The sequence below is a fragment of the Protopterus annectens genome, chromosome 11.part0 (assembly GCF_019279795.1).
Source record: "Protopterus annectens isolate FY-2018-M chromosome 11.part0, PAN1.0, whole genome shotgun sequence".
Taxonomy (NCBI): Eukaryota; Metazoa; Chordata; order Ceratodontiformes; family Protopteridae; genus Protopterus; species Protopterus annectens.
Window position 1 is genome coordinate 248,100,060 of NC_056745.1, and position 13,439 is coordinate 248,113,498.

Consider the following 13,439-nt stretch of genomic DNA (forward strand, 5'->3'; position numbering starts at 1 on the left):
ATTGAGTACAATGCCCCATTTGGTATAAACCTAACCAGGCATATCCAACAATTGTAATGTCCACAGAGGTTCCTTACTAAAAGAATACAGGGCATAAGTAAACTGTTCTATGCAAACTGCCTCAAGGCCCTATCCCTGTATTCTGTCTCCTGTAGGCTGTTGGGTGATCTATGCCTGGCATACAGAGCATTGTCAGACCCCACTCTGATGGATCTCCTGCATATTCACAAACAAACAACACCAGAATTACCCCATTTCAAGACTTAAACCTTTCATGTTATATAAATAGGACCTGCTGGAGAGACAGGTATGTAACCCAAAGACTACCCATTCTCTGAAACAGGCTCCCCATCCATGTGAAGCAGATTTTCTCCCTAACCCAATTAATGTGTAACTTGGACAGTTGGATTGGGAACAGGAAATTCATCCCTGGTTTGGCACCTATGTCTCTAATGGACACAGGCAACCTGTAAATGGTTAATCTCCCGGGCCCCTACTTGTAAATGTTTCCTCTCCCAAGCCCCTGCTTACACTTATCAAGAGTACTAGAACTCATCAGAGATTTGGGACACATGGCTAGGCTTAAAAAGGCCCTTGTGGTCATTAGCTTAGTAAACAACTATGAACGTATGAACTTTATTTCCATACCTGGCTCGGCCTCATATCTGCTGTGTGGCCCTCACACATGCTGTTTTGAGGCACTGCCATTCTTTTTCAACTCTTAACTATTTCTTCCACTTCTTGGTGTGCTAGAGCCCTGAGTAAACCCTTGAACTATTGGACTTTCTCTCCAGTCAACTTCCAGGTCTTTAGCTTTATCTCCATTGACCTCAGAGCCTTCTCTGATCACTAACTGTACTTGATTGTGGCAAGCAGTGGTTTATGCTGTGGGCCAGCTGTTTCACTGGGAATGACTTTGCAATCATTGATTATACCCCAGTGCCCTTTCCTTACTAGGAAGAAGTCTACCTGAGTTGCATGTTGGCCACTCTTGTATGTTATCTTGCGACTGTCTCTTTTCTGAGCCATGCGTTAGCTTCTATCAAGCCATTTGCCAGACAGAAGTCTAGAATGGACTCTCCTTCTTTATTGCTGTTGCCCCACCCATGTGGACCCGGGCAGTTCTCATATCCTGTTCTGTCTGTCCAGATATATGCATTCAAGTCACCCATTATCAATACCAATTCATGTTGCCCTGCTTTATCTAGTAGGTCTTGAAACTGCTGTATGAATGCAATTTTTTCCTGTCTATCACAACCCTGCTGTGGGGCATTGGATGAGATTATGAATACTGCCCTGTTATTATACTGGAGTCTGATTGCCATGAGTCTGTCACTAATTCTGATGACATCCCTCACTGCCTTCTAAAGCCTGTCTCCCTGCTAGTAAAATGCTTCATAAGCATCAGTCTTATAAGTCATCAAGTACTTTGTTATAGTGGCAGAAAATTTTGAATTAGCTACTTTATGTTTAGCTGTTTGGTGCTAAAAAATAAACCTTAACAAGGGCCAGTATTGTCATTAAAAGAAACTATTACGCACCGCTTAATGAATGTATGTTTTACCCCATATCAGTTACTGACATGTATGAATGTTAGCAATAACATTTGCCAATTTTTAATTTGTTAATAATATGTCAACATATATTTCTTACATGAGCATTAGAAAAATTTGAATATCTGTTTCTTCTGAGTTAAACAGATTAGAAAACAAAGAAAAAAATAGGAAAGCAAGAGGCTAATTTCTAAGGAGTTGTATAAAAATTAAATAAAATTATGAATCATGTGTAAAATAGCTTAGAAAATGGGATAATATTTAAAAGATGACATTCATAATTTTTCCTGACAACTTGTCATTGAAGGATTTATCATTTTCCCCCAAAAAAGTGTTGTATGAGACCTTATTAAATTGCATTTATATAGAAAGTAACACAGAAAACAGAAATAACATTTTCAGCAGTGGCTGCATGTATTAATAGGCCTGATTAATTTAATTTTATGCTATGACATAAACTTTTGAAAGTTTTGTTTCAGGGTAATCTATATTGTACTGATAGTAGTTGTATATCCCATCAGTAAGTTAAATTTATTGCACATTTTTAGGAGTCCTAAAGACATTCAGTAGAAAAGTCTAAAACAATCGTATTTTTAATAAAGTGTAATTACAATAATGTATTACTCCATTTCCTGTGACATTTTTTATTTTATTAATTGTAGGCTAACTAAAAGGAAACATTATCTACCTTGATAATGAACCTTCGATAATATGATATAGACCCCATCTAAAGCTGTCAACCATAGTCATTTAGCTTTGCCTTTGTAACACTTCGATTATATGAAATAGATCTTTCTGTATAATACAGTCCATGCTAATTCCTATCTAATTGATACAAAAGCCTGATACGTTTGACTAATCTCATTTGAAAACAATGACCTTAAATGTCTGTAAGTATGAAACCACTGCCCGATTTTGGAGCTGTTGATTTATATCAAGTTTACTTGACTAAATAGGAGAGACATTAGAATGCTAGCTCACTCTTAGCATGGCAACAGTGCAAACACTGATGTCACTTTGGTTGACAGTGCTAGTAAGATGAATATGTTTCCACTCACAACAAGGTGCATGGCACTTCAGTGTCATCTTATTTGGAAAATAATAGTATATTAAAAGCTTAGGGAGATTCCCTGCTCCACAAAAACCCTATGACCTTTTATTTAAATAGTGCATTACGCACTCAGAAGAAGGTTATACAGCACCTGTATGTTACAGAGCAGTGCTTGAACAATGATTATCTTGGCGTTATAGCTGTTACCCCTGCTGTTTATAAAGGGGTGCATAGTTGTACCTTGTAGCATACAGGAGAGCAATGCTCTGCAGTGCAGTTAACTGGGACTTGGCTAATAACAAAAAAAAAAAAAAATTAAACAGGAGCCACAAATATGAAGACACACTGGAATTTATCCAGATTGTGTGGGACTAGGTTAATACACAGGAAGACAGTGCAGTTCAGCAGTGTGCTGAACTGTTGTTTACCCTTCTCCCATTCCTGTGCATTATGTAACCAATAATCTATGACTGGGTGTGGCTATTTCAGAATTTACCCTGGGTGCCATGGTGTGATCATGAGGATGAAGCCTGAGTGATTAAACAAAGCCAACTATTGATAAATCCTTTGATACCTGCATGCACAGCAGTAGATTATTAGGCAATAACCCATGCCTGGTTGTGGGTAATGCTGGATTTACCCATGGTTGGTGTGGTTTGGCCACAAGGGCGAAGCCGTTTAACATAGAGACAGATAGTCTCCATTGCTTTTTTTAAGCTCTCTCACTATGCTAAACTCCTTTAACATAGTGAGACACTTTCTAAAAGGCAACGTAGATCTTGCGTTCTCCGTTGCTGTAACAAAAAAAAAAAAAAAAAAAAGACATACTAATGGAAAAAGTCCGGGCGACCGGACCTTTTTCCATTAGTATAAGTCTGATTTACAGTGGGCACGCTGACCAATCAGCATGCATGTTTTGGAATATTAATGGGGGTCATTGTATAATTGTTAATACACAATGGCAGTATGTAAAAAAAAATAGTAATTTCCTTTTAAAAAATGTCATTCTATATCCAAACTTTTATTTCTATAATTTTTTTCTACCATATTCATGGAGATGGCTTCTTAATATGTTGGATATACTTTAAACATGTATGTGCCAGTAACTGCATAGTACATAAGAGTAAGTGCAGTTCCTTTCTTTCTTTCTTTTTTGTTTTGCTTTTGTTTTTAGGACTCAGGAGTTAACATGTATCCTATTATTTATGTGAGGAGACTTTCAGACTTTTGATATCCCCGAGGTTACTCTGGATAACATTTAAACAGTTATGTATGCTTCTTCTATTTAACGAAGCAGAGAACATGGCTGATGTAGCTTTTGTTTTAAATAACTACAGCTGCCTGGAACTACAGTGGACACTTTGACTGCTGTAGTCAGCCAGCATACACAGTTCTGAATATTAATTACAGTTTATTAGAGAATATTAATTTGCATATCATTTGGGTTATGTGTTCCATAAACAGAATTTGAAGAGTGCCAGGTCCGTGTTCTGGGTTCTACCAGTATCTATACAGTCATCTCTTGCTTGTTAGCACTCTTCATAGTTTCTGCAATTAAAACTGCAGTTTTAGCACTATACATATGAATAAGCAATAACCTGATACCTCACTGAATATTTATCTATACATCAAAAGCTACAAAAGTTTCCCTAAACTATTTAAAAGCTAAAGTAAGAAAGTACACTGCTAGCACTAAAGAAGGACAGTAATAACATATGAAACATATTAGTCTGCTTAAAACAACCCCATAAAGCCAAATCTATGATTTTAAAAAGCTGAATAAAATTTAAAACCAATCAATTAAGAAATAAATAAATGGAATATGGAGACCAAATTTTCCCTTTCAGTACAATGTAACAAAAAAAGTAACTTTACATATTGTACACAAAAACCAAGAACAATGACAACCCCAAAAATACACTGACCCTATTGTGCAGCGGAATAAAGCCCTCACTGTGACCCAGATGACTCATGTTTGACTAGTCGGCACAGGAGCTGGAAGGAGCAGAACGGGAGGATGGGAGTGATTAGAATACATCTTACACATCCTGATAGAGGGAAGTGGCTTGGCTGGCTGCTTGGGTAACACACAGTGGAAGCTCTGAGTGGTACATCCCAGGGAGTTCAGCTAAAGGGGAACATGTAACCACATGGTAGCAATATAGGTCAGGGGGCAATTACATGGGAAAGCTCTGATGCTCCTCCTTCATAGACTGGCAGCACCAAGCATTATTTAGAATCCGCAATTGGGGTTAGAAGCTCCTGGGGTGTGGGAGGAGAGACTCTGATGTCTGTCTGTCCATGCAATTAGCTCTTACATGCATGCTTCTTGGGGGAATGAATGGGCCAGTGATGGCTTCTCCCTCCGTGAGAAATTAATAGACTTTAGTTGATGATAGGCTGTTGGTTTGTAAGGCATTGACAAGCTGTGTAATGGACATGCAGTATCATGGATACTTGTAATGTTGGCTTGTCAATATAGCAACTTGCTGGCCTTCTGTCAGTGTCTGCTGATTATATAATCCAATATATGCTTCATCATGCAGCTGTGATTGTGGAGTTTCAGATGCACTGATCTGTGGCGTTGCTGTGTTGGCATTGCTGTGTTGCCATCTTCAGTAGGCAGGTTACAATGCACCAACACTGTGAGTAGCTGCTCAGGGACAACAGTATGTTCTTTGGGTTAAGCAGAATTGTGGAGTTCATTAACTTATCTATAGCACATGCCAGAGAAACAAAAAAAAAAAGCAAGTTTAGTACATCTACGGGTATAATTCCCAAAACTGAAATATATTTTATTACAAAATGTGAAACAAACAGTATACTTAAGTGATGAGCTGTGTCCATCATAGTGATGTGCTGTGGCAGAACACTTTTGCATTTCAGCATTGTTGCACAAAGGAAGAGCGATAATTAATGGCACTAGGCATAAATAAGCTCAAATATCCAACTGCTGTTGCGACTGAAAATGTAAACATTCACTAGTACCACAGGGTTGTATTGACAGCAGTAATGTCCTACAGAAAAAAGGAGGGAGGGTGGGTGGTAAAACCTAAACATGAACAGCACTGCCAGTAGGTTAGCTGGTATTAAACTTTCCTGCTTGAAGATCATCATTCAGCAGGAACTTCTTCACTCAGGCCAAAGTGTACCTGTTTGCCAGCACACCTACAAATAAACAACATGCACAGTTATACAAAATGTATAACATCACCATGAGTGTAGGATAAACACAGAAGATGTTAGTACAATAGGCAATGTTTACACATACTAACCGAATAAGAAATACAGAGAGTCATTTAGACAACTGTGATATGTCCTGTTCGCTTGCACGTTTAGCCTTCCTATGCTGAGTATGAGAACATTTTCTTTTCTGCATGACTTCTGTACTACATGGCATCTTTTAGGCATTCAGCACAACAATACCATATAGTAAATGCAACATTTGTTTAAGTGAAAGAGCTACACACGCAGGGACCCACAGAATACAAGGATGGAGTCCTGACTCCACCTCAGATACCAGTGTTTGAGAAGTGCTACAAGTACTGGAAGGATCAAGTGCCTTTTGAAAAAACACCAGTAACTGATCAGACCAAATGAATGTTATCAGCAAGGATTCAGCATCAATTCAACCACCATGTCCTGTACCTGAGGGCCATGACTGTATTCCTACAGCAGGCATTCTTTGTGCAGCCTCTGCAAACATTCCCAATGTGATTTGTAGTTACCAAGGTATGTGCTACACATGATCTATGTAAAACTTGAGACAATCACTGCCTGTCCCAATAGGATCTTGTCCAATGTAAAAATGGTGGTTGCAGCTTGTATTCCAACATGCTTGACTCATTTACTCATCCAAATACAGAATTACTACAGGGAAACGTTGGGAAAGTCAGTTCCTCCACAGACAGTCCCCATACCTATTGTCTGCCCAAGGTATCTACTTTGATCTTGTTAGGACAAAGAAATTAATAATCAAATTCATGTGTTTTTGTTTTGCAGAAGCACTAGTCATAACTTGCATTCCTGCTTAGTACACATTACTGCTCCAAACCAGAATTATTATAGTAAACAGCAATACAATCATTTCATCCAGAGAGAGGCCCCATACCCACTGCACACACATTACCTGGCTTCACACTGCCAGGATAAAACATAATAATGGTTCCGCTGATGCATTTTTTTCATACAAACATAAATCAAAACTCATACTCTAGGATTACCTCACCCAAATTATACACATTAGCCTCGCAAAGCCAGAAAACAGATGTTATTCACTTTAATTCTCTTGAGTTCTGCTCTCATTTACAGGTTTATCTCAAGAAAATTTTCATGGTTATATTGTACTATCCCCATTGTCTTTCTGACAGGGCCAGGAGAGGGAAGAACTGTAACTTAATACCCAATGTAGGCAGTTGCCCAGACGTCTGTTCTAGTGTCGATTAAATACATGCTTGTTCACTACCTCATAGTCAGTTACTAAATAATTGGTAACTCAGCCATCTGGGATTAACAAAATTTAGGAGCCACTGTGCATATTTTAGTTGCATACGCTTGCCATTTTATTGACAAATAGTGGAAATCATCACAGATAATTATATTTGGTTTAATAATTGTATTCTCCATCTGGTTTAGGTAGAGATCATGGACTTCAAGAGACATAGAGGGTGATCTAGAGTTAGCAGTATAACTAGTTGAAATGTAATGGGATTGTGGATGAACTCTTCCCCCCTCCTCACTAGAAGAGCTAAGTGAGTGGTGGGCCCAACACACCAGGAAAAAGGGAGTGCTTTCATTACACTGAAATTAAGGGTCAGTAATTATAAATATATGTAAGAATTTGAGGATTAGGAAGGCCTCGAAGTTTCGTATATATCTATATCTATATCTATATATATATATATATATGTATATATATATATATATATATATATATATATATATATATATGGTTCCCCTTCACAAGATCGGATGAATGGAAGCTCGAAATGCAGAAGCTCAAGACCAGAATCTCGAACTTCCATTCATTCGAAATTGTGAATGGGAAGTTTAGGGTTAGAAAAAAAAGAGTTCAGTTACCTTTATGCAGGGGGCTTGGTCCCCCTGCCCCCTTGCAGCTGTCATCTAAGAGCTGTGTGACCGCACTATAGTGGAGGACTGGGATATCTTCCATTTTGCGCTTATGCATATAGCGCGGAATGGAAGATTTCCCTTTCCTTCGCTGTAGTGTGATCTCGGAGTAGGGATATTTAAGTAGGGGGTGTGTGGGGGTGAAGGTGTTTTTTTTTTTTTTTTTTTTTTTTTCCCCCTTCACATTTTCGAGTTTCTGTAATCTCGAGATTCTGGATTTGGGGTTATGAATCTTCGAGTTTATAGGAATTCGATCTTGTGAAAGAGAACCCTATATATATATACATATATATATATATATATATATATATATATATATATATATATATATATATATATATGTGTGTGTGTGTGTGTATGTATATATATATATATATATATATATATATATATATATATATATATATATATATATATATATATATATATATATATATATATATATATATATATATATATATATATATTTTTTTTGGTTGAGACTGCTAGCATTGAACAATGTCAAAGTGATTAGGCTGGATTATAACTTGCTAATTTGATGCCTCAATATGTTAAATACTATTGAGGCCAAAGCCCTGTCAGACTATCAGTCTGGTTTACTATCCATAACCAAATCCACTGTCTTTGAATGTTAAGATGTCAGAACAACATGTTCAGAAATCAAAACACTGAACACAAAAAATGTCAAACTAAGAATTTCAGTAAAGTTGAATGTTGAAAATGTCGACTTTACTGAAAAGCTGACATCTGCTCAACATTGAAAAACACTTTCTGCTGGGGGGCAAGCCCCCCCTGCATCCCTCACACCCTCCCTACTTATATATACAAACTCTGAGATAGCACTACAGTGAGAGAAAGGGTATATTTCCCGATCCCCACTGTAGTGTGATTTGCAGCACAATGTCGAACCTTACAACAGTGAATGCTCGCTATTGTAAGGTTCGACATTGTAGCACTCACATTTCAGGTTATGGTAAATGAGTTTTGCACATATCGTGTGATCGACTATGTGATAGTAAGCCTATCAGTCTATACTTCTTAGTTCCTATGTGGCTGGACTATGCCCAACCGAGAAGGAAGGGAGAGAAGAAGCTGCAATGAAAATCATAATAATTTACCAGCACTGTAGTCAGACATCAGCATTATTACATGACAAACAAGACTCAACCACATAGAGAGAGCTATAGTGCTGTTGTCACTAGGTGTAACCTGTATATGAAATCTGAATTTGTTCTAATATTAGCTATCCACAACTACAACCTAAATGGTGTGATACTGACAGTCCTATAAGTTAATTCCTCTTATTTATGTAATTTAGTGCTAAGAATTTGTATTTCTCACTTCATGTATTATTGCTGCAAACATTTTCTAAAATGGTTTCTTGGCCACTCACTGTTCACCCTCTTGAGACTTTTTTTCCCTGCAAGGGAATATATTGCAAGCAATATATTATAATCTCAAGGGTTTGTTTGTGGATGGGTGGGGTTGGGGGGGGTAGATTGGCCACAACTTGAGCAGGGAGTCAGACTGGGACATTAGAATACATCTAGCTACACAACAATGTAACTAGGGACTGCGAGTACCAGGATAAAGGCGTTGATGAACCATTGTGGTAGGGACAATGATAATATACTTATGCAGTATAGAAAGCGACAGTGATGGGACAGCACTGATGTTGGACAGCATAACAGGCCATTGTCTCAGTGACTAGCTGAATACTTCTACAGCCAGGTCTGTGGCCAATGGCAGTGTAGGGGCAGAAGTACACACATATCTGATGGACTTCCACTATGATTGGACAAAAGTGAATAAATCAAGGATCAGACTCTCTGAACTACATTTGCCAAAAAACATCTAGCAGAAAAACACTTTTTTAGGTGTTTGTCCAGGGGCAGCCCCTCCTGCACCCTCCATGTGGGGGGTAATCCCCCCAAACCCCAAATTTATATATGCCAATTACAAGGTCACACAACTCAAAAAAGAGGAAAATTCTCTGCAAAGCATATCCCAAGCATATTGCAGACACCTTTAATACCTTTAATACAATTGCCCATACCCATCTTATCTCTACCCTCCTCTATGCCTCTCCCATTTATACTAACCTATCAAAAAACAACCTCAACAAACTTAATACCTCCTACAATAACATTGCCAGATTTGCCACTGGATCCCCATTTAGAACCCACCACTGCCACAATCTCAAACAGCTAGGATGGCTGGAACTACCTAATCAGCTTCTTTTTCACCAACTTATTAATGCCCACAAAACCCTTCATCATCCTAATAATATTCCTATACTAATTACCCTCATCTCCCCCTACAATAATCTTAAAACCCTACGCTCATCAAGGAAACTTCTAGTATCCACCACAAAATCCAATAACAGGGCTGGGGACTCTCTATTCTCCAACACAGTAGGAAAAACCTGGAACCAGCTCCCTAGTGAACTAACCTCCCACACCTCTACACCACTTTTCAAAAAGCTACTTAAAACATATCTCAAGACTCACTGGCTTTGCCCTTGTACCAACCCAGACTAAAAAGCTACTGCCTTCTACTCTCACCTTTCACTTTTCATTGTACTACTGCACTGCCAGTACCTCTCATTAACCTTACAGCTTATGTGCAGTTAGCTATCTTGCTCTGTACTTCTAAGTTTTTCTACATAACCCAACTTAGAGTTTTACCTGCTCTCTTAGCTGACAACAGTATGTATGAGTCTTCAACATCTGTATCATCACAGTTGTGCTGTATCATAGTTTTCTTGCTCTTATATCAACTTAATCCTGCTATTAACTACACCACTAAAGTATTGCATCTTAAACTGCTTTCTCATCACTCTATATTCATACTTCCAGTTATGGTATACTATTTCTTCCCTTTTTAATTGATGTTAAGTTCCTGATCTCTAAATCTATGATTTTAAAGCTCTTTAGTCTTGCAAGGATACTCTACAAGTTCTTTACAAATGTGTTCTAGGATTACAAATATATTGTTTTTATTGTGTTTATGTATTTTTATCTATGTTGGAGCTTTTCTCCCCGGGCCTCCACTGAAAATGGACATATATCCAGTTGGACTAGCCCAGTCAACAAATGTAAAATGAAATAAAAATAAATAAAAGGGAATCACTTCTGGCACAACTTGCCGCCACTGAATTCCTATGGAGAAATGTTGATCATTAGTGAGTTGAGAGAGTTCAAGCTTCGCACACCAGTAGAGTAACTATCTAAGGAACATTCTAAAGAGAAATAATGCTGCATCATTTCATTAGTACATCATGCATACCTCTCAAGTGTACCTCATTACGAGGAACGTTCCTCATTTTGGGTCTTAAAATTCATGTTCCTCAATGTTCCACATTGAAAAGATCTGTCACATGTTCAGTGTTAGGCATTTGTTTAACTGATGTCCATTGTTAATAGTACTGAGTCATATTAATTCATCATAAGAACTTTTTAGAAGTATAAAGTATCACTTTGTAATCATTCTATGACCTTCCTAGTTGAAGTTGTTAGTAAGTTGTTAGAAGGTGTTCCACATTTTGCCCATTTGTTCCACATTGTGAGAGACAGTGTTCCTCATTTAGGAGATGGAAGGTTGAGAGCTATGACATCATGTTTGGGTGTGTGAGGGGATAGTTACTGCAGTCAGTATAGAGGGACAGCCATAGTTGGTAGTAATTTGCAGTCACATGCAGACATAAACAATGTCATTATTGAATGCCCTGCTGTGCTGCAGTACATAATACCGATGACAATATTAGGTCATCAGGTTTCCTTTTCAGATAACAGCTGTAGCAGCCACCTGTCCATGCTGTATCTATGTACATAAAGTAATTTTTAGTATCTCCTTATATTTGTCATAAGTCTGTGCTGAGTCTGTTTACAGAAATGATCCTTATAATATCCTTTCTAGATGATATCCAGTATTACTGCCGTATACCTTTGCTAAGTCTGCCATGCTAAGTTTTTCTCTTTTCAATGTGTAGTATTTCATTTCAGTTTATTTATTCCCACATTAGGTGTCAAAAAGTAACTTACTTTTCCCCTGAATGTTAATCTTTCAGCTACATTTTTGCAGGTAAGCTGTTAAGGTATTTTGTTTTCGTGGCCATCCAGTATCATGGCTGTCAGCCCTCATTATTAACATGTGTGGAATAACAGTAACAGTGGCACAGCCTAAATCCCTTGATATGTCAGGTGAAAGAACATATATCTTAAAATGCTTATCTGGTACAGTTTAAAAAAACACATCATTCTCATATCTGAGACACTCTATACCACATTAGAAAATATTATTGTCCCATACACCCTGCACCAAATGTGCCACATGTTCCTGACCAAGATGAAAACCTCCTTTCCTTTCTGAGAAAAACGATGTCATTTTCTAAAAACAACCACAGCTTCTCTATATGATTCCTTATTGAGACATTTTCTTTGCAGAGTTTGCTTGTCCTCCCTGTGTCTGCAGGGGATACAATCACTGGCTTTGGTTTCTGCCCACATCCCAAAGACATGTAGACTTGTGAATTGGCAGTTGACTAATTGTCCTTAACTGTGAGTATGGTGTATTTCTGATTTTTTTTTCCTGCATTATAACTGTTTGCTGCAGTGATTTCTGCATATACTGCATGAGGTATGTGTTGAAAATGGATGTGTGCATGGCTGGATAAATAAATTATGTAACAAGCATGGTCATTAATAAATTTAATGTCAGTGTTTAAAGTAGCTCTGTATTATTAGAGCATATAGTCATTTATGTCAGGTTTATTGTCGTGCAAAAAATGAGCATAAAATTATGAAAAATGTAAGATGTTTTTACAGCATTAGCAGATAGATGTGGTCCAGAAGGCCAGTTCTCTAATGATTTATCCCATTCTTTCAAAAAAAAAAAATTGATGCATTGTTACAGTGCATCGTTTTATAACTTCTGAGCTTTTTTGTTTTACAAAGAAACATTTTAAATGGGTATATGGATAGACATCAACAAAGGTTGTGTCAGAACTATTTCTGATGTCAAAAATGATTGAACCACTAAAAATACAAAAAAGGCAGATTTTACCTGTACTTTAAATATAGTATTTCCAAGATCAGACAGCATGGGGTGGGGGGGGTATTTCCTTAACTCCAGTGTTCTGAGATCCTTTGTTAACATTGGAAAAGTTCCAACAAAGTTACAAATCAGCAGAACAAGATAACCAATTCCCACGGCAACAAAACTCTAACTGACAAATAGCATTTATACTATTTTAAAAATTATTTGTAAACCCTTTAATATATATATATATATATATATATATATATATATATATATATATATATATATATGTGTGTGTGTGTGTGTGTGTGTGTGTGTGTGTGTGTATATGTGTTTTAACATATAATATATTTATATATAGAGAGAGGGTGAGAGAAAAAGGAGAAGGGAGGGCTAGAGAGAAAGAGACAGAAGGAACACACACACACACACACACACACACACACACACACACACACACACACACAGACACACACATTATTATGCATGCATTTGTGTAAGTAGCAGAAACATAAATGATTTTGGCCTGCTGCCTGCCGTTGTTTTCCTGCTATAAAATGGAAAAAATGTGATGTGCATTTCAGAACAACAGAAGCTAACATCACAGAACAATGGGAGATAGAATAATAGCACAAAGAGTTGAGAAATGAAGAATTTTGAAAGGC